Genomic DNA, 23,109 nt, shown 5'->3' on the forward strand with positions numbered 1-23,109 from the left:
GAGAATCTTTTCTTGAACCTCTGGGATCTGGCCTCCTCTGCCTCCAGGTTTGTTGCCTGCCAAGGGTGCCTTACTCCCTCATTGTCCCTGTCGGTGTCACAGGCTTGCCCTCCAGCCATGGGCAGACAGTGAGTGCTGCTCCGGGAACTGTCTAGCTGCTCTTCTTCATTTTTCATTCCACTACATGTTCTCATGCTATTAGCTTGATCACGGACCCTCGGTCTCATTTTCATGTCTTGTGTTCCTGACACTTGGTTCTAGGACCCTCCCTGGGCACAGCCCATACTTGGGATCTTTTTTGTTCAGGGCTTTCTTTCTTTCTTTTTTCTTGTGTTCTCATGAGCAGCCCCACTTACAGGGGTTGCCACCTTCCTGACCAGCCTTCTGGCCCCTCGATGCTCTGTTTGAGGTTTGGATATTTTATCTTGTATCTTTGGACTTCTGCCTAGGATGCCTTTTTCTCATCTTGCCTACCTGGAAACGCACTGTGCCTTCCTCCAGGACCTACGGAAGTCTTCCCAGACAGAACAAGGAAAGGCTCTTCTTAGCTACTCTTGCCATGGTTTGCTCCCTGCAAACCCTCTGAGACCAAAAGGGCATGTTCTTTGTCCTTTTAGTGCCTCATAGCTTCAATGATTGCCTTTAGAGCAGGAAGCATGGTGTATTCCCTAAGCTTCTAGGAACGAGGCGTGAAGGCGAAGAGATTCACACTGGGTTCCTTTCTGCTTTGCTCTAGGTGTTTATAACATTTGCTTGCACAAAACAGAAGGAAGTTAAGGCTGACTGCCTCATCTTCTCCAGCTCTGGTTAGAGCTTGGAAAACTGGAAGGGGCTGGAGGAGGATGGAGGGGAGGGAAAAGAATATGGAGGGAGAATCAGAGGATAGAATGAAAATAATTTGCTAATTCTTTCTAGTAGTGGTAGCTTTCTTGATTTGGTATTTGGCACTACTTGCACTTTCTTGCCAGGATAATATGAAGAACCAGCCTGCCTCTGTTTTAGGCTTAAAAGCTAACTTATAGTAAAGACAAACTAGGTTCATTCTTGTTTATGATTAAGCCTGAGTTTCTCATGGATCAGGCTATGTCCCCTGTAACCTTAACTACAGATGGTTCTGAACTGCCTGTCCCAGGAATGGCAATTATAGCTTTCTTTCAAAAGTTGTTTATAACCCTCTTGCAACTCTACCTTTGTTTTGAAAGGTTATCTGACTACCTATGACTTCCTGGCTGTGACTATGACTACCTTGTTGTACCCCAACTTGCAACTATAACTTTGCTTCAGGAAGGACTAACTTGTTATGCTAATGTAATGACTCCCATTTTGCCCACCAAATCCTCTGTTTGGAAACTCTCTACCCCTGAGCTAGAAAAGCCTTGTCTTCCTCATGCCCAATGCTGACTTCTGGAACCCCACCTTAGGGGAGGCAGCCCACGTACATGAATAAAAAGGCATGCTTTAATTAATTGCTTGCTTTTGATATGATGCTTTGGATAAATGGTCTATCCCCTCCATCTTTGGGACTAACAAATAAGGCATTAACCATCATTTGTGGCACTCTGCAGAGTTGTGTGAGGGTGCTTGGTAGCCTGGCAGCTTGGATGCTCAGACTCTGAGGAAGAAGATGGACAAGGCTTGAACACAGTCCGCAGGAGTTGTGTTGGAATGTGGGTGGTTTTGATCAAGTGAGTTGTGCCTGTGTCAAAGTGCTCCTCTGTTTAGGGGCTTGAGGGATACTGTGAAAAGGCCTGCCTGCATCTGATGGGAAAGGAAAGAGGAGGGGCCTGTGCTCCCGTTGGAGACATGGGCTCGAGTCTTAGCAAGAACCAGTCATCTTCCACTTCGTACATAGCTGCTACCAAAGCCTTTGGGAGAATACTGAGGGAGGCAGTCTCTGGGAGCTAGAGAGAAGAAAGGACAGTTCCAGTTATATAGTGCTTCTGTCCAAGCTTCCAGGGCAGGTTCTGGTTCCGACATCACTGTTGACTGGTAGTGTGGTGTTGGGCTTCTGTTTCCTCTTTCAGTTAAGCAAAAGGCAGAGTTTGTTTGTTTGTTTGTTTGTTTATTTATTTATTTATTTATTTATAATTAGCTACATTCTACAAACATTAAGGGCAGAGCAACATATAAGGAGTCATTTTCCTCCTTTAGCCACGCTGTCTAAATCTACTACCATCTTGGAAGTCAATGTCTGTTCTTTGTGCACCTTGCATGGGAGAGTGTTGGTATGTCGCAGGCTGCAGTAGGCAGTGCCTGCTGCCCTCACTGGAACATGTTGTCTGTCAACCAGGGCATTTGTTCCCATGCCCCTTGTGGGATGCCCCACCCAATAACCACACAGATGGCTGCTTTGCTTCTTTAGGTGTGTCTGAAAGAGTCTTTCTCTCCATCCTGTGGAAAAGACATTCTCATCAGGGTTCACGTTATCACTGCCACACCTACCCTGGGTGGTATTAACATGAACTTTAAGCATGGAAGTTAAAAAAAAGAGAGAGGTCCTCAGAAGGTCCCCATTTCACCGCCTTTGCCACAGAAAATACAGATAGTATTTTGAGGGGTTTAAAGCTATTGTCTTCAAAGGGTTGCCAAGAAACATAAGAAAGAACACAGTGGTTCCTGAGGGGACACCTGATGGTACTGCAATTGATAAGGCCATGGATTTTTGAAAGGTGGAAGTCTTTATTGTAAATAAAATTAATAGTTTTGTTTGAGATTCCCAAGTAATGACTGGAGAAAGGAAAAGGACCTGCAAAAGATTATAAACATCTGGGTCATAAACAGTGGGTCACTGCTTTTTCAACAAAACATTGGTGTAGGGGAGGAGCATTAACCCTTTGCTATGGCTGATGTTGTTAATTGTGCCAGGATTTTCAGATGGTGGGAGGCTTTAACTAGACTCCTGGGTGAGGGCTTCTTGTCACTTCCCCTCTGTTTCCCTTGCCTTTCTATATATTTCCTCTTCTCTGCCATCTTGAGACTTCTTCTTTAATCTTAGGTGTTAAAGGCCAAAGTTGTCTTCTGCAGTTCCTTCCATACACATGGGGACTTACCCCACTTATCCATAGATTAAAGTCTCAGCCCATATGCATTCTAAAGGAGCAGGGTTCGAGCACTTCTGAACTCATAGATTTGAGGGTCATTGTCTGAAAGGACTCTGGAAGATGGGATGTTGTGACTTGAACCATCAAAACATATATAAGCAAAAAGGCATACGGTAGATAGTTATGACCAGAACCCAAAATACCAGGGCCTTCGCATGGCCCCCGGTAATCATGGTATTAAGGCAGAAGCTGGTGGTTATTGGGGTTTACACATCTTAGTTGGCCAGGACATACTGCTCCAGTTGTTGGGCAAATGCAGAGTACATAGATAGATTCCCTTCCTGTGTCTCCCAAGCACAGCAAAAGCTGCCAGGTCTCAGAGGATGAACTACCCGTCATCTGAACTTTCCACGTTTAAGAGTGAGGTCTGTTTGTTATTAGGTTTTAAGCAGCATTTAATCACTGCTTGCAGTCACCCATTAATTATAACTGTCATTAGAATATGAGTAGACATCCCACTTTGTTCCCAGTTATAAGTTCCCTGTCATGACACATGAAGGCCTCAAAGAACAATTGGACAAACAAACGAATGAATGAATGAATAAATGAGTGGACTGTTTCTATAAACCCTAGGCTTCTCGATGCTGTTTTTTTTCTTTGTTTGTTTAAGGGAGCAATTGGCTAAAGAGTTCTGGAGCCACAGAAGATGCAGTGTTTGGGAACAGAGGGAAACTCTGTACTTTTGATTTTATTTATTTTTTGAGACAGGGTTTCTCTGTGTAGCTCTAGATGTCCTGTAACTAACTTGCTCTGTAGACCAGACTGTCCTCGAACCCAGAGATCGACCTGCCTCTGCCTCTTGAGTGCTGGGATTAAAGGCTTGTGCCACCACCACACAGCCATTTACTTATTTATTTCTAACGAGACATTTGTCACAGGCCAGAAACTACTTGAGGTCTTTACATGTTAGCTCACCTGGCCTTCACGCGACCCTATGAGGTGCCGATGTTCTCATCCGCAGTTGGCGAAGCTGAGGCACAGAGAATTACGTGCTTCTGCAGGTAGAGCTCGGGAAGCAGTGGAGGTGGGGTGGGACCTCGGCTCTGTCTGATGCTAAAGTGCATTTTCATTTCCGTTCTGCTGCCCAGGAGGACGTGTGGGGAGGGAGGAGGCTCAGGTGCCCTGAGCCCGAGACAGTCACTATGCCTGCTCTACTCCCAGTTTTGGCACAGCAACTGCAAACTGCTCGATATTTTTTTCCTTCTTGCTTGTCGTCATCTCTTTCATTTTCCTTGTCCTCAAGACCAGAGCCTTCCCTCATGCTTCTGGTTTTTGAGGATAGACATTTCCAATTGCAGCCGACAGACTCACCGTCCTCCCAGGCCTGTCCTCAGACATCTAGCTTCAAACCCTAGGTTTCCAGGTCCCTGTGGCAGAGCCTGACTCAGACCTTTGCTGGAGCTTGTGTGGGGTGCCCATGAGAGATCAAGAGACAGGAACCTGTCTTATTCACCCTTTCCCAGCTGAATTAAGATCAAAGGGATCTTTTCTTGGGGAGCCATGAAGAACAGAGCACAGGATGATCAGGAGGGGCTACACCTCCTCAGGGATATAGAGATAAGGAGCAAGTGTGGTGGGGTGGGGGATGGAGAGGATGATGTCCCCTTCTTTGTCTTTTGGAACTTTCACTCTGGCTGGGACTCCGAGTAACCTCTCAAGCAAGTAAAGAGCTTAAGGGTCATTCAGGAACCCCTTAATCCTAAAATGGTTCAGCTGTATCATTTGTGATGGTTTTAAGTTTGGCATTTTTAAAGAAACTGCAGTGAAGTATTTGGAGCACTGTAAACTGGGGAGCCTGTTGAGTTTTAGGGTGCCTCATCCTTTAGGAGAGGGCTGTGGGCTCTGGGTGGATGCGGGGGATGGTTAGAGGGAAGAGCTTACAGGTAGGTGGCCCTAAAGACTTGAGTGGGCGATGTCCTCGATTGGTGTCTTAAGCATTACTTACACTCTGGATTCCTGGACATATTTTTGGTCTCTGAAACACTGCTTATATAGATTTGAGCATAGTAAGTCTTTTCCAGCCTTCCAGGCATCTCTGGGCCTTGGATCTGATGGAGAGGAGGTTCAGACCTTGAGGGAAGTAGATGGTAATGGGTCTTGTTTTAGTTGGATGAGAAGGCTGTGGTTGCTTTCTTTGCCCCGGGGTTCTGGACAGCAGAGACAGGAGTAGGTGGTCTTAGGTTTAGGTGTCTTTGAAGTTCTCTTCCGGTTTTCACCTTCTGTAGGTTTTATAGAGAGATGGGTAGTGAGGGGAGAATGTGCTCCTGTGTCCAGTTCTTACTCACAAGATACACATGGATAAACGATGTGACACAGAGTCAGGTCCAGGGGGAGAGAAATTAAAAGGGACGGTGATGGAGCTCAGAAGGGCAGCAGGTGGTGCTGGGAGATAGAGTTTCTGAGGGACAGAAAAGCACACAGAAGATGGGAGGGAGCTGCAGAGAGGAAGGACAACTGGGAGCCCTGCTTCTGCCTCCTGAGATCTGAGTGTAGAACAAAAGGAGGAGCCAGACCTGTGGCAGAGGAGATGGGCACGCAGTGTGTGTGGTGGGGTGTTTGAAGAGGTGGGGAGAGATGGTGGTAAGGCTCCCTGGGTAAAGGCAGGACATTTACCAGACAGCAGCAGCTCCCTGGCTAGTCTCCTCCCCACCCCAGATTTTGGGGGAGAAGCCAGGGCTGAGTAGATAGACTACAAGCGTGTTCTCCCTGTGCACCCACACCTGTATGCCTGAAGAACTGGCAGGGGTGCTATTCAGAGCATGTTCTGCTCAGCTGGCAACTGGCCACAGATGACAGACAAGGTGGCTTTCCTGTCCTGACACAGATCAGAAAGTATGTGGTAATGGAGACCAGAGCCTTCCCCAATCCAGCTTCCTTACCTCTTCCCCAGGCTTGGAGACGGTACTTAGGCTGCTCTTCCAGGCTCTAACATGACTCGGACTCCCTGTCTCCTACCCATCCAGCTCTGCAGTCTTTGAGGGAATTTGTCCCTCCCAGGAGAGTTGAGGCAGGGAAAAAGCCCTTATCTTCTTTCTAGGATTTTTCCTTCTAACAAGCCCTGTTTCCTCCCTGCTTCTCACCTTTGCCTCCCTTTGACATGAAGTGCTGACAAGGACACATGCCGAGCACTGAAAGCTTTGGAGATGTGCACTCAGCAAACAATCCAGAAGAGAACAGACTTGAAACCTCGCATACAGCGGTGGCTCAGTGCTCTGCCTAGCTTCTCTTCCTGACCTGGAGACTTGGCCAGTTAAACACACAGATGGCTTGCCTAGGAAATGCAAGGCCTTTCCTCAGAATAATGCCCATTTCTTTAAGTCATTACAGTTCCTCAAGATGTTGTAAATACACTCCCTTGTCTACCTTGAACAAGTTGTTATATATTTGGCCGTTGGACATTTTGGTGACATTTTGTTTTCTCCAATTAGAAGCTCTTCTTGGAGATTTTTTTTTTTATACTCGTTTCTGCTTGGACAGCATTCCCACCCAAGGGTGGACAGTAATCCTAAAAGACCTAAAGAGCTGGCTTTGGATCAAACTGCACAAAACTCCCCTTCTCCCCACATAGGGTATGTGCTTCCCATAGCTTGCCCTTTAGTGGCCAGGGGACATTGTCAGGAAAGCACTAATTGTCACCTACCCACCCCTGTGCAACACAGACAAATCAAAGGATCATGGGTGAGCCGGCTTCTCTCACTACTTCCCACTAACTGTGGGAAGATGTCTACAACCCAGGACCTAGCTGCCTCAGGCCCTGGCCAGGTAGACACGATGAGTTCAGGCTGAGAAGAGAGAACACATTTCAAAGGATCAGTCTTCAAGCATTGTCCCATGTCACATGGGGTCTCTTCCAGTTCTCCTAAGTGGTGTGTATTGAAGGAGCCAAGCCCTAGTCCTGTGTCCCGTGTACTATTCATGTGGGTCCATTTTAGAAATAGGCTTGGAGACCAGACCTAACATGAGAGAGAGTCATGGCAGTGCTCAAGTGGTACCCAGTGTCCAGGAGCCCTGCCCTGCTGCAGGGAAGTGTCCAGTCCTGGTTTCCCAGCTGATTGCTTGTGCATGCGGCTAGAGAGCACCAGTAGCTGTAGCCCATCCCTATCCAGTCATTTATCAAGTGCAGATTGGGTAAATCACATGTCATGGCTTCTGGGGCTGGATTATGGGGTTTGGGGAAGGGTCTGCTGCGGCCTCTCTTCAAGAAACAGACTGGGGAGGTTGTCAGGCACCCAGATACCCAGGGCGGGCTTCATGCTAGTGGTCCAGGGGGCAGGCGGCTGTAGCTAACTCTGTGGCTCACAGGGTCTCTCTTTGACTGACAGAGGGTCTTTTTGATTGAGAAGGCAGTATAATTATAGCAGGGCACTGGGAGAGGAGCAGAGCTTGAGTTGGAGATATGCAAATGGGCCTTACGGGTATGGTGGTTAGAGGAGGAGGAGGGCAGGCATGGCTTAGAGACCTTCTGGACAGTGTTCCTGCGTGTGATTTTCAATTTATCCGGGTGGGAACACACCTTCCCACAAGACCGTGAATAAGCAGCCAGAAGGTGAAGCAAGAAGCCTACCGAAGGAGATGTGGGGAATGGGTCTCAGTCTAAATGAAGGACTTCTTGGGCCGTTGGCCACCTGGTGCTGCTAAGGTAAAGCTGTCTGTGGTGAACCCTGGTTTGACGCTTGTTCTTTGAGACTCACTTGAGGAGGTGGTGGCTTCATCACAGGACCTGTGGTGGCAGTTGTGCTTTCTACACACTTCTGTGACACACCACATAGGAGGCTTCTCATGTGGTAACAGAGGGTCATTCCTCACACAGAAGACTAAGCTTGAGAGCAGGCCACCCGAGTGCTTGGCTTTGGTTCCTAGTGACTCATCGGGTTCTGGCTCCTAAGTCTTAGGGGCTGCATTGCGTCTTCCTTTGGGTGTGAAGAAACAAGGCTTAGAGAGGCCCAAAGGATGGAATGCCTCTCTACGAAATGAGGGAGTGAGGCTCTGAGGGAGGGCGGGTTCTCTGCATACTGGAAAAAGTGAGCACAGCAGTGAGGAGATTGACAGCATCCTGAGAGGAAATAGGAAAGAAAGGAAGAAGAGGGTGCTGGAGAACTGGCATTCACCATGGCTGTGTGGCCAGGGGCCTCTAGCCTCCATTTTGGAAGCACTCAAGACGGCATCTAACTTGAGCCCTCAAATACTCCTTGCTCTCAAAGGCATGAGGAGGAAGCTTCCTGACCTCCATTTCTTTGACACGAAGGGCGCAGCACTGTCTGAGAGACTGTCTTCCCTGGTGTGGCTACGGCCAAGAGGTTGAGCTCTCAGGATCTCACCTGGGTGCAAATACTGCCCTGAGCCTGTTCCCTCATCTGTAAAATGGGGATAATAATAAGCCTGCCTGCTGCTGTGTGTTGCGTTCGGAGATGGAATGGAGGGAGGTGTTGGTGGCAAGTCTCTGAATGTTGCTTGTTCCACTAAAAAAAAAAAAAAGTGTCCCTTGCTATGTTTTTCTTACTCTGGCATGCTACTTAATCTCTTGGCAAAACCACCTCTGGGTAGTTTCCAGTGCTGGGATCTCCCCCAACATGTGAAGCTTATGGGACTCAGGGTTCTGAGTCCTGCCCTTGTGGACATATCCATTTCTATCTGGTCTTCTCATCTTAAATCTAGGCCTAGTTGAGTCACTGTTAAGGTCTCCTAATCTTAGAACTGGAGACCCAGAATATTCCCTGAGTTCAAATTCTTGTTTGTGCCTTAGTCGGAGCTGGAGATTGTGATCTCCCACTAAGACCTAACACTGCTAGTCATAGTCCATTTTCCCACATCCCTTTTTCCCAGAGACTTTTGGACTCAGAGATGTGCAGGGGGTCCATAGGGCCTGAGCCACAGGCAGTTGTGAGGTTTCCTTCAAAGTCAATGCTGAGAAAAGCTCCTTAGGCTCGGATAGTTTGGAAAAACATACTGGCATGCTCCTGGGCAGGGGAATGGGATAGGCTGGGGCATTCTGGCTTTGTCTTAGAGAAGGTGTTCCAAGCCAGTGAAGCAAGACAGGTAGGTAGGTGGCTTTGAGGGGTTGACTGAGAACAACAGCAAGACCCAGGCTTGCTGGACAGATGGTATGGAGCATGGGGCGATCCAAAGTGTAGGGGCAGGATAGGCAGGAACATAGGAACACGGCTCTTCTGTTTGATTGACAACTACCGAAAACTTCTGACACTTAGGCGCAGCATCCCATACAGTTCTCAGCCTCAGGTTGCTTCTGGGAGCAGTAACAATCCATTCTTTGCTTAGGGTCCATGTCCTGATCCACTGTTGCCAGGGAGCCCCTTACAGCTGTCTGTCTCCAGAGATGCCAATTGTACAGGTCCAATGTGGAGCCTAGGGAGTCTTTATCCTTCACAAGCTTGCTGACTATTTGGGCTCCCCAAAATCCTGTGACTACCAATCCTGAAAAGCCTGATCCAGGGAGAGAAAGCAGGAACAGTGGGGTCTTTATTGAACTTGGTATTTATGGTCCACGTTGCACACCTGCTGGGTTGCAGCCACATGGGAGCTCTGCTTCCTAGGCACTAGAGGATGTAAACTGTGAGACATACCGAGACCAGATCATTCTGATGGGGCTTAGAATGGGAAAGCGTTGTAAGAAAAAGATTGGCAGGTGACTGACTTGAGTCCAGGAGGTCAGGGACTTGCCCAAGATCGCACAGCTGGTTAGCAGCAAGACCACACCAGTCCCACTCAAACGAATCCAGTCAAGTGTGTGATACTATCAAAAGTGCTCTGGGGATCTTCCTTGTGTGTAAGACGGACCAGGTGTGTGCAGTGTTCAGAGTTGTTGTTATGGTGGCGAGGAAGGTCACTGAAAGACACTTCTGCCAGTCGGACTACTGGGGTGGACTTGTATCGGCGTGGGGGAAGTAAGTAGAGAACCTGAGAGGGGTTGGGGTTTCTAGAGTCTCCACATCCTGGTACTTTTCATAGAGTGATCTCTCACCAGATCTCAACTGAATGACTTTCTCAGTAGAGTCTGGCAGATTCTCTGCTCTTCTTATTTACAAGGTAAAGAAATCAGCTACCCTAGGACAAATGAGTTCCAGGGGTGGGCAGGGAGAGTTGCCTCCAGGTCTGTCTCCCAGAATCCCACTCATGCTTTCTGACTTACTGAGTTGTTTTGTTTTTTGTTTTCCCGAATGTTTTCCGGTTCCCTGGGAAGACTCTCCAGCCTTAGCAGGAAGCAGCAGGGTGGCAAAGGGGCAGGGAACCTGCACAGTCCTCTTACTCTCTGAGATCCCAGATGGATGTGCCATATGTAGAGAGGGGGTGACAAAAGCTTGCTGTCTGTTGTATCTGTCATATTAAGACCCTTGAAGCAGCCACACTTCTAGGGACAACTGTGGAAACCCAGCCAGGAAGATGGGAGTCTCTCTCTCTAGCTGGCACTAATCTGAAAAAGGTCTAAGAATCAGGAAGCCTGGGCTGGAAGTCTGGTCTTTGCCCCAGCTGATGGTGGGACTGGTACAAATCCCTTGGCCTTTAGGGGCTCAGGTTTTTCAACTGGAAACACATTTGAACACTTCAGGAGAGAGGTAATGAGGCAGGTGCTTGAAGATCTCTGACCTCCTGGTGAGACCAGGCCCTCACAGAGGGCTGAGGGCTAAGCTGGGGGTCAGAGGGATCCACTATTCAACAGTTTCACTTAGTAGCTTGTAGATCTCCCTTCTGACACACTCACCTGACTGAAAGGCTGGTCGTCAGCTGAAGCTCTACCCATCTTGCCCCCTTGCCTCTGGATCTTCAGTGGGAGCAGGTTGAGATTCTGGCAGCATGAGGCAGGTTAGGCTGGAAAGAAGATTCAGGAGTCAGATGCCCTGTGAGCATAGATGAAGATTTTTTTTCTCTCTAAGTTTTCCAATTCTTTTCAACAGCATTCATCCTAAAAATATTCATCTTTTTTTATTACAACCCCCTTCCCGCCCACTTAATCTACATTATGTAGTCCCAACATTTTCAATTCTTTGTTCAAAACAGAACAACCTTTTTTTGGTCTATGACACATGATGTTGGACCCTGAAACGCTACTCTCTTACCCAGTAATGAAGAAACGGTTCCTGATCTTCCCCTGGAAGCTTGTCTTGTTCATTGGAGTCAAGATTGAGCACCAGAAGTACATACTTCCTTGGCCTCATCTAGAGGGGACAAAGAGGACACACGGGTGGAGGCGGAGGGCTCAGTGCATGCCTAAGCCCGTCCTGTTCTTATATGGGGATTCGAGAATCTTACACTTGATCTTAGCCAAAAAGCAGAGAAGCGACAAGGTGCGTGAGTCGTAGAAGATGACTCCTTGTGATTTACTGGGTTGGAGAAGCAGCCAGGGGTCCTTACCGATTGGAGTACTCAAAGCCTGGGGTGGATGAGAGTGGGGAGTGCGGGTAGGAAGGGCAGGAGAGAGAGAAAAGAGAGAGGAGAGGACAGGAGGGGATAGTATCTGAATTGACTCCTATCTATGGGAGCCCAGAGGGGTTGGAGAGAAACCGGTCCTCTTCTGAGAATCCATGTTTTGAAAAGAGAGGGGCCTCCTGAGGAGCTCTTGGGGACAGTGGGTTGGAGTGGCTGACAAGGGTTTATATGGCTTAAGCCCTTGCAGAAATCTACCCAGGACTGACGGGTGTGGAGTGTGAGAGAGCAAGGAGGGGTCAAAAGGCAAAAGGCAAAAACAAAGTCTGTCTGGTGAAAGGGACTTCCAGCTGCTCAGTGCTTTTTATCTCAGTTGTCCTGGTCACAGTAGAGTAAAACAGTAAGAAAACCAGAGGTCATAGGGTCCAGCCTCCCTTCCATCAAATAGATGGGAAAAGCTGGGGTGGCTCGGCAGTGGGACCACTGGAGACAAGTCTGCTGGATGTGACAGGGCCTGTGTCAAGTACAGGTGAATCAGGCTATGTCTTCTTGGAAAAACAGTGTCCCAACCTACTAGATGGCTAAGAGTAGCATCCAGCTTATGTGATAAGGACTGGCCAGTGCAGTTCAAGCTCTGAAGGCACCGTGTGGATGCCCATGTAAGAAGGAGGCCAGAGTGCATTTTGAAGGTGGTTTTTGTTAGAAAAGGCCTGCCTGCTTAACATCAGGCCTGTTGATTCTGTATAATAAAAGGCAGGAGCTATGGCTTTTAAAACTACCACCTAGAGATGCAAATTAAACTGTTGGAAACTTCCTGAAAAATTGTCAGGGGATTATTGTGTGGTTCTCCAGTGACCACAAACTCTAAAGGAACAGAAATTTCCAGGGCCTGCCCTAGCATCTGCATCACCTTTAGCCCTGGAAGGTTAATTCTGAGAACTAAGTCTTGGTCAGTGGCCATAGAAAGTATCTGAAACCGTTCTTGTTTGGCAAAAAGAGAGAGAAATCGGGTCAGTATGTGGCCTGTGATGATTTTAAGGGATTCTAACTCCCAGAATCCCTGAGAAAAGGCTCGGGGCCACCTAATACTTTGGTTTTCTGATTATTGTAATTATGTGTCCATAATGCATGTTATAGGGGATAAAGATAAGCAGGTCCTGTGCTATAATACTCTAGGAGCTTGTGCAGCCTCAAACATGTTCTTCTTTTTAAACAACAAAGGGCTTGTGCACGCTGCAATCTACTTACTCTGGCTTTATTGTTTACTTGGGTGTTTCTGCAAGGCTATGTCCATGAGAGAAGGGTATTTTCCCATGCAGGATAATGCAGATTTTAGTTGCAAACTTTGGATGTGTTGTTGTTATACAAACAAAACTCAGGTGGAACTTTTCTAGGCATCATAGGGCCATATCACTAGGCCTCAGTTTCCTCATTTGTAAAATAAGACATTTGCAGCCTGGTGTGAGAGCACATACATGTAATTCCCCACCCCCACACACTTGGGAAGCTGAAGTAGGAGGACTGGGAGTTTGAGGTTAGCCTAGGCCACATAGTGAGCTACATAGAGACTCTTGTTTCAATTTAAAAAAGGGAGAGATAATTTACAAGTGTCCAAGTCAATAACTTCTTCTGCAAGAACTCTTCTTGGCTATGCCATTTTTATTGGGTGTGAGGTTAGGTAAAGGAGAAGACTCAGAAGAAACACTGGATCAGGGACTGTGAAAAATCAGCTCAATTGGCTGAAGTTTCTTTGGCGCATCGCGCGTTTGTTGGACTGTCCTTTTGGTCTGATTTTGACTTGCACTCTAGAGTCTGTGAGAGACTCATGCCTCACTTGTATCAAACCTCCGTTAGCTGTCACTAGACCAGTGTTGCCCTGCTCGGTGCTCCTGCGTTCTCTAGGTAGTTCCTTGTCACTGCCTCATGGCCTGTCATGCGCAGATGCAAGACATGTCAGCTGGTGGGTGTAATTGAGAGAAGCAGCCTCAAGGGGGCAACAGGCATCATCCCCTGACTCTCAGACTCCTGGTCTCTGCGTTTGTGCTTCAAACCCTTGCCTGCTGGATCCCAGTTACTGCACAGATCCTTCACAGCCCCGAGGCCAACTCTGATTTCTTTCATTGTAAGTCCCCGACTGCCAATACTGACAACATCTCTCTCTTCTTCATTTCTAGATCTCTGGCTACCTTATTGATGAGGATAGATATTCCTGGGCTTAGTTCAGCCTAGTATCTCCTAGTTCTAAGAAAAAAAAAAAAAAAAAGCAAAGGCAGGAAAAAGGGTGTTGGTGGCAAATACTGTCCTGCCTTAAATCATGATTGGTTATATCCAGAAATGCTCACAACACATCCTTGTCTTGCTCATTAGCTAACTAGCAATTTTGTAAGGCAGCCATGTAATTGCCTCCTTGACTGATGCTGTGTCTCAGCTCTTACCAACTGTGTCGTGTCCAGTTGTATGTTATGTGCCCGTGCCCCTTAGTTAAAGGCCACCAGAAACATACCTTTGGACAGACGTTTTTGTTGACCAAAGAGATACAGGCATAGACTCCTTATGAGATCCCGGGGAATTTGGGTAAGATGTTAGAAAAAGACTCAAAGATTCGGGCTTGTTTGAGGTGATCTGTAGACTCAAGGAATTGGGATTTCTTTGGACTGGATGCTGACAGGTAAAGGCATTCATCTTAATACATTTTTGTTGTGTGGTAATGGTGTGCATGACACATGCTTATGTGTACATGGGTAGGTGCAGATTCATGTGTCCACGCTCGAGTGCATGGGGGCCAGAGGTCTGCAAGCCAGATGTCTCTCTATTGTTCTCTGCCTGGTTTTCTGAGACAAAGTCTCTCTCTGAACCTAGAGCTCATGGACTAGCTAGACTGGACAATGAGCTTCAGGCTTTTTCCTGTCTTCACCCCGCACCCTGCACTGGTGATACAACTGTGTATTACCATGCCCAGGGTTTGTTTCTCATTGCAACGTGGGTGCTAGAGACCCAGATTCAGGTCCTTTTGATAGTACAGTAACAAGCAAGCACTAAAACCGCTGAACTGTCTCCCCAGCTCCTCGCAGCCCACCAGGCCACAGGAAATCTGATGGGGGTGAACGAGCCATGATTGGTAAAGAGCAACCTCCCTGCCCTTAGCTAGACCCGGTAGACATCTGCTCATTTCTCTGTGACTCGAAGGACACCCAGATCTAGTCACTATGTTTTGGGGGATTTGACTAGATTCTTTTCTTGGGTTAGGTTGCTTCTTCTCTTTTTCACCACTCAGAAGGGGAAGGATTGGAGCCAGCACCAGGACATGGAAGATGTCACCTGCCCAGGGGCAGATTTTGTGGCACAGCATGGGTCTTTTCTGTTGTCAGTGTCCCCCCAGTTAGAGGATGGTCAGTGGATGGCACCTGTAATTGAATAAGAGTCCATTTTATGCTCTTTGGGAAGAGTTGGTCTTTTAACCTGATGAGACAAGGATTGTGCCGAATGTAGGAAGACCCCGAAGAGAAGGCACCAGCTGAAAAAACACAATATAGTCCTAAGAACAGACCCTCAGATAAGGCTTGGATGTTCAACTCCAGGCCAGACAATCATGTCTCCAATCCAAGTGATATTTTCAGCTGACATTCAGCTGGCTTTTCTTTAGTTCAGAACATGGGCTGTTCTGTGTGAGTCTGAGGTGTTTAATGTGTGTGCAGCAGGGGCTCACCTTGTCCTTCTAGACTAAGCAGGACATTAAGTGCCATGAGATCTTAGAATAAAGAGCAGTAACGTCTGGCCTGCACATTTACATGTGGACTGGCTGCTTGGGTTTCCAGAGTCAGAAGCTGGTGTGAGTTCAGAGAGTCCAATAGGGTCAGGGAGGGTTTGGGGCCCTTTGGGGGTAGCCTCGATTACTGCAGTGTGTGCACAGGATGCCCAGAGAGCTAGTGGTTGCCTGGGAGAGTACTCAGTTATTCCATGTTTGTCTTGTTTCAGAACTTTATGGGTGTTCCTTTCAGGAGAATGTCATTCTCTAAATGTTGGTCATTTTTAAACATCTCAAAGTCTCTAAAAACTCTAAAGAGGCAACGTGTATGCTTGAGTCTGGTGCTCATGAGGGAAGCAGAATGGTTAGCCCAGTGTCCCAGACATCCATTGTCCACACTCTGCGCCCTTTGACCTTTGGTGTCGCGTATTCCAACAAGGGTGAGCTAGGTTTTTACATTTTTAATGTTTCCCCTCACCAAGTGGGAAGTTTCCTTGGAATAAGAGAAAAGCACGGTGGAGAACCTCTGAAAGGAGCTATTTACAACAAGAACCATCTCAAGACCTGTTCCCACTATTACAAGAACCATCTCCAGATCCATTCCCACTATTAAAGCAAGAACCATCTCAAGACGTGTTTCCACTTTGCTGGTGAGGTTACAATGACATAAACAGAAACATCTTTCTGAAATGGGGTCGAAATTGAGATTTTTTTTTTCCAAGACAGAATTGCTTTCCTGGAACTTATTACTCTGTAGACCAGAGATCCACCTGCCTCTGCTTCCCAAGTGCTGGGATTAAAGACCTGTGTCACCACAATGTAGCCAAAAGTCTAAATTTAAAAAGAAAATGTTTGGAATTAATCAGAGCTGATACACTGATGTATCCAAACACTTAGACGGGAAGCTGGCTTCTGATAGATTTAAAGGAACTTAAACATCTATCACCATCCAAATTCCATCTGATTTCACCGTGAGCTGACACAACACAGGGTGGTTATTTTATTCTTTAGGGATAGAAGAAGGCCTTGGTGGGTGTGTTAGGTGGATAAACATCCGTAGGATTAAGGTAAGGGAAGGTTGTGTTGAGAAGTCCTTGAGTTGGGCGTTTAATTACAACAAGACAGACAGTAATGTGTAGCAGAAGCATCATGGGCCTGGCGGGAACCCCACCAACTTCTGAGGTCAGTGCTGAGCTCGGGGACATGCTGGCTGCTTTGTAGTTATCTATAAGATAACCTTAAGAACGTATAAAACCCTTCAGTTTGAGTTGCACGAGAATGGATGGCTTTCCACTGTGTTCTCTCTGCTTCAGGGAGGCGCCATCATGAGGGGCATCTCTATAGTCTTCTCTAGTAGGTTGGTTGTCAGCAGTTTTTGTTAATGGCTTTCAAGGCTCCAGGGAGTCCACGATCATCTATCAGCTTGAGAATGCCAATCCAACAAACTTCTGGGGCTGTACAGAGAGGCTTGTGTGGAGCTTGGCCTAGACTAAGGCTCAGGTTTCTTTAGCTGCACGCACCTGCTCTTACTCCAGTCCTGAGGCCTAAAGTGAGCTGAGCCCATTTTTCTCATATGCCTGAAGTATAAACACAGTTGGATTTATGGAGCCAGCACTTCATAACTGGACCAACCTGATCGGATACTGTGGGGAAGAGGCTTTTTCCCTTAAATCTTCCTTGGCAAGAGAGGGCAGTGCTCAGTGATGCCTTATGACAGGCTTGGTAGCTCCTGGCAAAGAACGGAGGAGTCGGCAGGTACCCTCTAAACTGTTAGCTGTTTAAGTTCTGCAGGGACTCGAACCACACAAAGGGAGGATGCCATCTTCAGAAGGAGGAACAGTCAGACTTGCTCTGTCAATTTCAGACGTTGAGAGATGTGGAAGAACGAGGGGATGTAGACCCCTCTGGGAGCACCGGAAATGCAGGCCCCTATGACTGAGGGGCTTCCTTACTACTTCCTTCGGTCCTGACCTGGGACCATGGGCCTGTAGGGGTTCACAAAAGTGAGAAGAAAGCAGGGAGAAGAAAGTGGATCTCAAGAGTGGTTGGAAAGGGTGAGCAATGCTGTTCTGGGGAGGGGTCTAAATTTCTCTGCATTGTTTTCCTTCTTCACTCTATCCTGAAGGGGAAGGATGGCTGGCTGTGGGTCCAGGGAAGGACAAGGATGAGTGTTGGCTCTAGGACACAGCAAATGGAGCACGGAGAGCGACAGCCCTGGTGGCTGGTGTGAGAGGAGAGGGCCATGGCTGTTTCCCAGCGGGACCCCAGAAGCTGGCCCAAGTCCCCTCTGCCTCCTTTGAACTGAAAAGCACAGTCTCCTGGACTGAGCCGACCTGACTCCTCCCCAAGCTCTGGAGACATGTCTGAGGCCTGAGGGCCCCATCCTTTCCCACAAAGGATCTCTCTCCAACGTCTCTCATTCCAAATCCATCTTCATTAGTAACTATAAATGTCAAAATCTGAGCCCCTAGAAGGCTGCTCCCAGATAAGTAAGGCCTTTCATATTTAATTTATGAATGCCCTCTTTGGGGTGTGGTGGGTTAATTAAGAGCTAAATTAGATGGAACTGCATGTCTCCAAGGACACTCGATTAAGCTCTTTGTGTAAAAAAAAGAAAAAGGAAAGAGAAATAAAAAACTAACAGTAGGTTTAAGAGGAAAGGCCCAGTAGGAGCAATTTCTCAGCATGGCCTTGACCTTACTCCTTAGGCCTCCTAGTCTTCTGTTCTGCAGGACCTTGAAGCCAGGTTGGCTTCTCTGGCTGGCTCTGGGTTATTGCTTTTCAGCCGGGCAGCTTTCTATATAGCACAGGGCACTGCCAGGGTTTAGTTACTGACTTCGGCCTAGGATTGCTCTCTGACATTCCAATCCCGTCCTGGGCTTTTAGTCCCAGACCTAAACCCTTTACACAGGCTTAGTAGATGAGTATTTTTCCACATATAGCTTCATAATACAACAAGGGTAGTGACTGAGAACCATCTTCTCCTGACAGAACATCTCCTCTGCTCTCTGTCTGCCCTCACCCTGAAGACCAGTGCCTGACTGGGAAAAAGGCCATGCTGGGCAGGCTCAGGAAGGGGTTGAGGAGAAGGTCCTTGCCTGCAGCTGCTGACAATCCACCTGTCCTGTGTTGCTATAGACCAGACTGCAGGATGCCAGCAGTTCAGTCCAACTGAGGAGACTGAGACCCCCAGGAGAGAAGCAATATGGCTGCCCTTGAGTGAGTTAGTCTAGAAATGGGGCAAGGATCAAAAGCTACCGACACCAGCACATGATTGTGTGTCACACAAATGCACCTGGCTTTTGGTGAGCCATTGATTCAACAGGCTCTTTAGAAACCCAACTGATGTGGGTTTACTCCCATCCAACACCCCTTATGTCTCCAGAGGCCAGTTGGGGACAGAAGTGCCCTCTGGATGCTACCCTGATTCTTTGGTCTCTTGTTTATACTCACCATTGCAGCAAGCACCTCCTTTCACGCCTGAAGATCCTGTGACACACTTGGCTGTCCGTGCTCTGCACACTTTCAGACTAACAAATGCTGTCGGCACCCAGTGTCGGTAATGCCAGATGCTCACACTGTCTCTTGATCGCACCTGAATTTTGGGCTAGGAAGAGTGCAGGGTTCAAGTCCAGACTGCCCTTTTATTGTACTAAGTATGGACGTCTCCGCGGCTGCTGCTCAGCCTCCCGAGCAGTTACTTGCAGACTCCATAGCAAGTGGAAGACGAACGTTCTTGGGAAAAGTAGGAAGAGGAGAGCTAGAAATATCAGCCCTCGGTGTAAATGGGCTGGCGATGCCCCGCCATAGCCCACAGAGGTCTCAAGAGACCAAGACCGCTGTTTGTTCCCTCGTCCATCACTGAGGACTTCGTGACATCTTGCACGCTGAGGGCCCATTTCTCCCTCAGAGTTCCTGCTCACCCAGAAAGTCAAGTGATCTCCTAGTCTTCTGCAACTCTGACAAGATCTACAGCTTGACTCTCCATGGGGAGCTTTCTTGACTTTCTATACTTAGCTGGTTTCTGATTTGGGGCTTGCCTCCAGTTTCATCAGTGAAGTCTATTTATACTTGGGGCTGGAGGTGGCTTCTCAGTGAGCCCTTGCGAACCTTCCACTCTTGACAGTGCCTCTCAAGATCACCATCTACTTGGGAGCCTATCCAAGGTTGGGTCCTAATTCTGACTTCAGGAAGCACCTCAGAAACATCCCCAAGTCCCCTTATGCACACACAGGAAGAGGAGGGAGGTGGCCAGGGCCTGTTGCAGTAGGACAGGGGTATGTGACAGCCAGGCCCAGCCCTTCTGGTGCTGTTGGATTTCTCGTTCCTGCCATCATCTCTTTCCCTCTTCGCTTGCACCCCACGGTCACAGGCTTGTGTTTTACTTTTATCTTGCTGCAATGTATCGTGCTCTATACAACATTTAAGTTCCTTGCCCCGTTACCTCACCATGGTCAAGCATGTGCCTTTTTCCAAAGGAGGTTATTTTGGGAACCTATTGTTGGTTGTGTTTTTACTTGTAAAGGGCCCCATGTATTTCTTTTGGTTGCCGCAGACTCCTGAGAAGCCAGTGGGGTGGGCTGTAGCGGGGGGCTTCACTCCATTGTCAAGATAAGGATGCTGAGACCCATGAAAGGGAAGGTAGTCCTTCAGCCCTTTGGCGGAAAGTTCCTGCCTACTTGCCTACTCTGTTGTTGAATTCCATGTCAGAAAAAAATACTTCACCTGGAAACCATTGCTTAGGGTCAGTGGTATGTTGTCCAAAGCATTTTCTATAGAAAGTTGGTCCTCAGACATTCTTGCAGGTCAAGGTAGAGAGCACTGCCTGTTGGCTTTACTTTATGCACACGCACACATTAAAGGTTGTGGGAGAACTTGACAGGGAAACCCTGCTGAATGATGTTTTTTCTCCAGAGCTCCTGAGATAACACCGCTGAGTGGACACACAGTGGGAAACACTGATCTCGTCTAGTTTTTGTGTTAATCTGAATTTTTCCCTTCTTTGGTTCAGGGGAGAGTAACAGCCACATTTCTTTCTTGTTTTGTTTTTCATCCCTTAGGCTTCTCTAACTTTCTACCTTTAGCCCTCATGGCCATGGGACATGTTGTTTTCTCTGCCTTCTTGAGTAGAAGGATTTAAGAAGGCAGGGGAGTGCTCATTGTAGGGCCAAGAGAATGGCTGGGAAGAGTTGTGTGGAGGGAGTCACATGGCGGGACCCACACATGGTCCTGGAGCTTGCAAGACCAGCAGACACAGTGTGGATGTGGAGGAATATAGTTGCAGTCTACTACCCTTAGAGCCTGTTCTGTGGGGGCCTCTTATCACTGTTGCCCCCACCTATTTGTGGCCTCTGCCCCCTTGTCCATCCATATTACCCATGATTTTTTATTTTTCTGGAATCCTCCTTCCTTACTTCCTCACTAAATTGCAATTTACACTGTTTTACCCGAACACCGGCCTGGGGACTATAGAAAGTCAGGCATCTGCCACCTACAATGGCCTTTCTGTCCCTCCAGGCTCAGTCCAGTGTGGACTTCTTAGAGTTTTCAACTGAACAAGGCCTCCACAGGTAGCTGTTGGCTACAGAAGGGCAGGCCTTGCAATGATGCCTTCTCCATCCTCTTTCAGGGACACATGCAGGACAAACATCCTCTGCCATACAGAGCTCCGTTGCTGAGTTTTCTGGTTTTGGCCTTTGAAGGCTCTGCAGGCCTCCTGAAAGCAATGTGTACTTGGGTCCCTTCCCTGGGTTCACTTTTTTTTTTTTTTTTTTTTTTTTTTTTTTTTTTTTGCAAATGATGGTGCCCTTCTAGTGACTTACACTGGTCTAGCAGCCTGCCTGGTGCCTGTACAGTGGTCCTCAACCTGTCACTCAGTGTACAAGTGTACACGGGATGTGAGATTGGCCGACTTGAACTCCACAAAGCTAAACTTAATTCACCAAGCCACAAATGAGGGAACTAAGTGTCTTCTGCACAGGAGTGCCCTGAGGGCTAAATGGAATCCGTGTGAAGGTTTTTCTGTCAACTTGAATAAACTATAAACAGCTTGTCAAATCCTGTTTAAGGATGGAGGACCCCCCCTCCCCAAGGTTTCAACAGAGATGCAGTGAGAGTTATCAGCTCAACCATGGGATTTTAGCAGAGAGCTTTCCAAGGTTTCTGCTGCCAGCACCCTGGCTTTGAATGCCAACCCACGATTCCCAGGCAGCTTAGCCCCCAATACAGGAACCTCCTTCACTGGGGCTGGGTAGCTAAGTCACATGGATTATGTTCTGGGCCCTTGAATAATTGTTACCAGGGTTGTTAAGGCCAGACTTTGGACTCCACAACCTTTAATAGGCCAGGCTCTGTCTCTCTTCCTCAACTGGCCAATTACACAATACCAAAGAGCAGGAAAAAAAAAAGATTTACTCAACGTGGCCACACTGGGAAGAAGAACAGAGAGCCCTATATCACTCTTCCCAAGACCCTTTTCAAGAACTATAACATGCAGTTTAGGCTTAAATGGAGGGAGAGAGGTACGCATGGCTAAGCAGTCTGGGAGGGAGAGAGGTACGCATGGCTAAGCAGTCTGGCCAAGATGTGGTCCTACCCATTGTCGGCGTCTAGGCTGCCGACTCTCCCGCAAGGTGGTCAGACAAGTTGTCAGAACTGCGTGAAATCTCTTCCTGGGCTCCGGCCACTTCTTTCTCTGAGGATGACTGTGATTACTCCTGGGGAAGTTCCAATTCCTTGGGGTTCATTGTTTCAATAGTCTGATAACCCAAGTGAGCAACACAAAGTGTCTCTTCAGAATATCAGAGGGCTGCAGAGACGGCTCAGCAGCAGAAGCTCTTGCCTCCCAAGCCTGATAACCTGAGTGTAATTCTTGGAACCCATGTTGGAAACAGAGGACAGGACATCCCCATCCCTGCCAGGATGGCTACATGATAAACTTGATAGGATTTAATTGTGCCCTAAGTGATATACCTCCTGTGTGTTGAATGAATGAATGACCCCTTTGGAGAAAAGAGTCTTCTCTTCTGTTTTCCTGGCCATGGGATCTTTCTTAGATTGTCATTCAGAGACTCTCCAGTGACTCAGGGAAACTGTCAATGGATCTGCAGGCTGCAAGGGACAGCTGAGTGTCACTTGGACTTGCTCCAGTAGTACTACCAGATTGTGCTTTCTGGATCCTTCTGTGGGATTCTGCCTGCTGTGATAAAACCTCATGACCAGAAGCTTATTTTGCCTTATGGTTGTAGAGGGTTAGAGTCCACCGTGGTGCTGACGCATGAGAGCAAGCGGCAGTCACAGCAGTGTCAGCAGGAAGGTGAGAATTCACAAGTTCAAACCCAAACATAAAGCAGAGAGAGAAAACTGGAAGAGGAGCAAGGCTTTTTACTCTCACTGCCTCCTTCAAGGCCTGAACCCATACCCAGTGCCACCAAGCATTCAAACGCTTGCACCTATAGGGGACATCTTCAATTCCCCTTTCCCATGTAAAGGTGCACCTCGAGTCAGCCGGGCAGTTGGGCCCTCTGCAGACAGACCGGAGCTGGGACTGAGGGCACAGTGGAGCCTGTTGACCACTGTGCAGCAAAGGGGGTCCTGTGAGGTTAGCTGGAGCCTGGGTAGACTGAGGGATGTCCTTGCTGGCATCCGGATGCAGACCTTTTCCTATCTCCCTGAAGGGAAAATGTGTGGAAGGTGCATGCTGAGTAACCAGACTGGCTGACCAGTGGCCCTGCACTCAGTGCTTTATCCCTGGAACAAAGGACTCTCTTTTCCATCCAAGGCTCATGCCTGGGTAGGGTCTCTCTTATATAAAGGGAGGAGGCTGGTGGAAGGACTGGCTGACTCAACCCAGGGCCCAAGATCCTGGTACCCTGCTTTTAAGTC

This window comes from Micromys minutus, assembly GCF_963924665.1.
Source record: "Micromys minutus genome assembly, chromosome: 17".
NCBI classification, from domain to species: domain Eukaryota; kingdom Metazoa; phylum Chordata; class Mammalia; order Rodentia; family Muridae; genus Micromys; species Micromys minutus.